This window comes from Jaculus jaculus, chromosome 3, assembly GCF_020740685.1.
Source record: "Jaculus jaculus isolate mJacJac1 chromosome 3, mJacJac1.mat.Y.cur, whole genome shotgun sequence".
Lineage (NCBI taxonomy): Eukaryota > Metazoa > Chordata > Mammalia > Rodentia > Dipodidae > Jaculus > Jaculus jaculus.
Window position 1 is genome coordinate 126019292 of NC_059104.1, and position 4596 is coordinate 126023887.

General features: G+C 35.5%; 1 pseudogene; it reads left to right on the forward strand.

Annotated features, from left to right (window-relative positions):
• Positions 1-710: 710 nt before the first annotated feature.
• Positions 711-1601, forward strand: LOC101612086 (annotated as a pseudogene).
• Positions 1602-4596: the final 2995 nt, after the last annotated feature.

The following is a 4596-nucleotide window of genomic DNA, read 5'->3' on the forward strand; positions in this document are numbered from 1 at the left end:
AGAAGACAGTGTGGATGGTGGAGAAAGAAGTAAAAAGGAATCCTATCTGGAAGCTTGAGAAAATGAGTACATCAAGTGATATCAAGATCTGGAAGGTTATCAACCAAGGAAAAGAGTATTGAATCCACACTTCTCAGAACAAACATTATTTCTTGAAAGGCAAAAACCTTTTTGAAGCTTTGAGCTTGAAATACAGTTTGCACGTAAGCAGGAAAGAAGTTTGAGAAAAAAATCATCAGTTTTATTAGTTTGAAAACTCTCTGCCATAGCTTACTCCTAAAATAAGGGTCGGAATGCCCTCCTTTTAAAGTGTACACTCTGTCTGATAGCAGAGTACTCCCATTGGAGAAAAAGCTTATGAACCTACCAAATGTGGGGAAACATTTTCTCACATGTCTCCTCTCACTGAACATAGAAGTCATGCTGAGAAGCCCAGTGCTCCTGAGGAATGTTGAAAAGCCTGTTGCTAGATAACAGATCTCAGAGCAGCTGAAAGCTTACTCTGGAGAGAAACCAGTGTATGTGGCAAAGAATACTGAATATTAGAAAACCTATTGGAAAATTTTGTACTGATATAGTTACATAATCTTTCAAACCCTACATTTGAGTGAGAGGTCAGACACAGAAGCCTTAGAACTTAAGAATGTGGAAGTATCCCCAGCTCAGAGGAAATCCTTATTTCTCAAAAATTTCATATTGGAGACCAACCTTGTGAATGTGGAAAAACTTCCATTCAGATGTCACACCTCAGTCAGCAGAGAATTTACAGTGAGGGAAACCCCTTTGCCTGTAAAGTATGTGGGAAAATCTTCAGCCACAAATCAAATCTCACAGAACATGAGCATTTTCATAATAGAGAGAAATCCTTTGAATGTTATAAATGTGGAAAAGCCTTTAGCCAAAAGCAATATGTAATTAAACATCAGAACACTCATACTGGAGAGAAGGAAGCTTTTTGAATGCAGTGATTGTGGAAAATGCATTAGCCAGAAGGAAAACCTGCTTACCCATCAGAAAATTCACACTGGAGAGAAACCTTCTGAATGCAAAGACTGTGGTAAAGCTTTCATTCAGAAGTCCAACCTCATTAGGCATCAGAGAACTCACACAGGAGAGAAACCTTTCATATGTAAGGAGTGTGGAAAAACCTTCAGTGGCAAATCAAATCTTACTGAGCGTGAGAAAATTCATATTGGAGAGAAACCCTTTAAATGTAATGAATGTGGAACAGCTTTTGGCCAGAAGAAGTACCTCATAAAGCATCAAAACATTCACACTGCTGAGAAACCCTATGAATGTAATGAATGTGGAAAAGCCTTTTCTCAACGATCATCACTTATTGTGCATGTGAGAATTCATTCAGGTGATAAACCTTATGAATGCAATGTATGCGGCAGAGCTTTTTCTCAGAGTTCATCTCTCACAGTGCGTGGGAGGAGCCATACAGGTGAGAAGCCCTATGGTTGTAACGAATGTGGGAAACCCTCATTCTGCTTTTGAGAATACATGCAGGGAAGAAGCCTTACCAGTACAGTGAGTGTGGGAAGGCTTTCAGCCAGAAGTCACACCATATTAGACACCAGAAAATCCATACTCATTAAAAAATTTTAAAATGTTTACTATGGGGAAGTGTTCATTAATAATTTATACCTCACAGTGGATCATTCAGTCATTCTGAGGCAAAATAGAACAAATTAGGTGAACTTTAACAAATGCTAAAAATCATGGATAGCAGAGTATATAGTGAAGATAAAGATATTTGTGTGATTACAAGCATGTGACCAACGAGAAAAACCCACAGCAAAACAAAAAACCCATAGTGAAAATTCTGACACATGCTTCCTCTCAAATCAAGATAAGACAATAGCTGTTACCAGCATATATCTGGAGAGTTTTACCCCTGTAGGAAGTAACTTGTTTTAAGAGACAAATATATGGCCACCGACAAATAATATCAAACTTGTATTGATTCAAGAGAATTGAGAGATTCCATAATGTGACCTATGCATTTACTACAATTTAGAATATGTGAGCAAAGGCATCAGGAGGGAATACTAAGACAATGTTTGGAAATAAACTTGTTCTGAGGAGGAAAGTGTACACCTTGAACTAAAAATTACACTCTATGGAGATTGAAAGCAGAATATGAAAATGGTATAATCATGACCTTGGGAGCAGGGAAACATTCTTTGAACCATTTTAAAGTACCTAACAGTTCTTATGAGTATGTGTGCTCAGGAAGTAGATACCAGGAAATTTACAGCGGCTTGATCTAGATGCAGAATATAGTACAGTGACTTTCTGTAAAATTTAATTTTTCTTCATCTAACTCTGTACTTTATATTGGTAATGGATACACATATATATGCAAATGTTTTTGAGATGAGTCAGAAGGATACAGGCCAAACTCCTTTTAACTGTGGCCTGTAAAGATTGGAGAAGGGAGTGGAATAAATGAGGGAGGTGGGTGGGAAGGGGGATTCAGCTTTTTATATAAACATCCACTTCTCATAAAGACTTCAAGTAAATATATAAAGATACTGGCTAATTCTCAGCTGTGGCATATGGATATCTTGTCTTATTTTTGTACTTTTCTGTATTTTTCAAGTTTATCAAAATAATATTGGGGGTAATGTTGGGGACTCCGGACCTGTAGAAATGTTATAATGATTTAGTTCTCAGTCAAATACTGCAATTTTATAGAAAATATTTCTAAAACTTTATCAATAATGAATGGATAGACTTGGCACTCAATGTAATATGAAATTGTCTATTTTGTTAAAATTAAAAATGACTGCTTAGTCCAAATCTTTCAACTTTAAAAAAAAAAAAAAAAGATCATTCACCCTGACCAAGTAGGGTTCATCCCAGAGATGCAGGGATAGTTCAATATATACAAATTGATAATGTAATACACTATATAACTAGGCTGAAGGACAAAAATCACATGATCATCTCAATAGATACATAAAAGGCATTGGACAAAATCCAACACCCCTTCCTGGTAAAAGTCCTACAGAGACTGAGAATAGACGAAACATATCTCAACATAATAAAGGCTATTTATGACAAACCTACAGCCAATATAATACTAAATGGAGAAAAACTTGAAGCTTTTCCACTAAAATCAGGAATAAGACAAGGGTGTCCACCATCCCCACTCTCATTTAATATAGTACTGGAAGTCTTAGCTATAGCAATAAGAAAAGAGACACTCATAAAAAGGATACAAACTGGAAAAGGAGAGATCAAATTATCATTATTTACAAATATGATTCTATACATAAAGAATCCTAAAGACTCTAACAGCAAACTCTTAGACCTTATAAACAATTTTAGCAATGTAGCAGGATATAAAATAAATACATAGAAATCAGTAGCTTTTCTATATACTAACAACAAACATGCGGAGGATGAAATCCAGGAATCACTCTCATTCATAATTGCCTCAAAAATAAATAAAGTACCTTGGAATAAATCTAACCAAGGAAGTGAACAATCTCTGCAATGAAAACTTTAAAATACTCAAGCGAGAAATTGCAGAAGACACTAGGAAATGGAAAGACATCCCATGTTCTTGGATTGGAAGAATCAATATTGTGAAAATGGCAATCTTACCAAAAGTAATACACACATTTAGTGCAATCCCCATTAAAGTTCCAATGTCATTCTTTATGGAAATAAAAGAAAACAACCCTAAAATTCATTTGGAAGCACAAAAAAACCTCAAATAGCCAAAACAATTTTGAGCAATAAAAATAAGGCTGGTTATATCACCATACCTGATTTCAAGCTATATTACAAAGCCACAGTAACAAAAACAGCTTAATACTGGCACAAAAACAGACATGTAGATTACTGGGACAGAATAGAGGACCCAGATGTTAATTCAGGCAGCTATAGCCATCTGCTTTTTGACAAAAACACCAAAAAAAAAAAAAAATTCATTGGAGAAAAGACAGCCTCTTCACAAAGTGGTGCTGGGAAAACTGGATATTTATATGTATAAGGATTAAAATAGATCCTTGTCTCTCTCTACACACAAGAATCAAGTACAAATGGATCAGAGACCTTAATATCAGACCTAAACCTCTGAAACTGCTAAAGGAAAAGGTAGGAGAAATCCTTCAACATATTGGAATAGGCAATGAATTTGTGAATATAACCCCAGTTGCTCAGGAAATAAAGCCACTAATCAACCACTGGTATCACATGAAATTACAAAGGACACTGTGAATAGAGCAAAGAGACAACCTACAGAATGGGAGAAAATATTTGCAGCTATACATCTGACAGAGGATTAATATCCAGAATATGTAAAGAACTCAAAAAAAAAAACTAAACAATAAGGAATCAAACAACCCAATTAAAAAATGGGCTATGAAACTAACTAGAGAGTTCTCATTGGAAGAAATACAGATAGCATATAAACATCTAAAAAAGTATACTACATCCTTAGCCATCAGGCAAATGCAAATTAAAACTACTTTGAGCTTCCATCTCACTCCTGTAAGAATGGCTATCATAAAGAAAACAGATGACAATAAATGCTGGTGAGGATGCAGAAAAAGAGGAACCCTTCTACACTGTTGATGG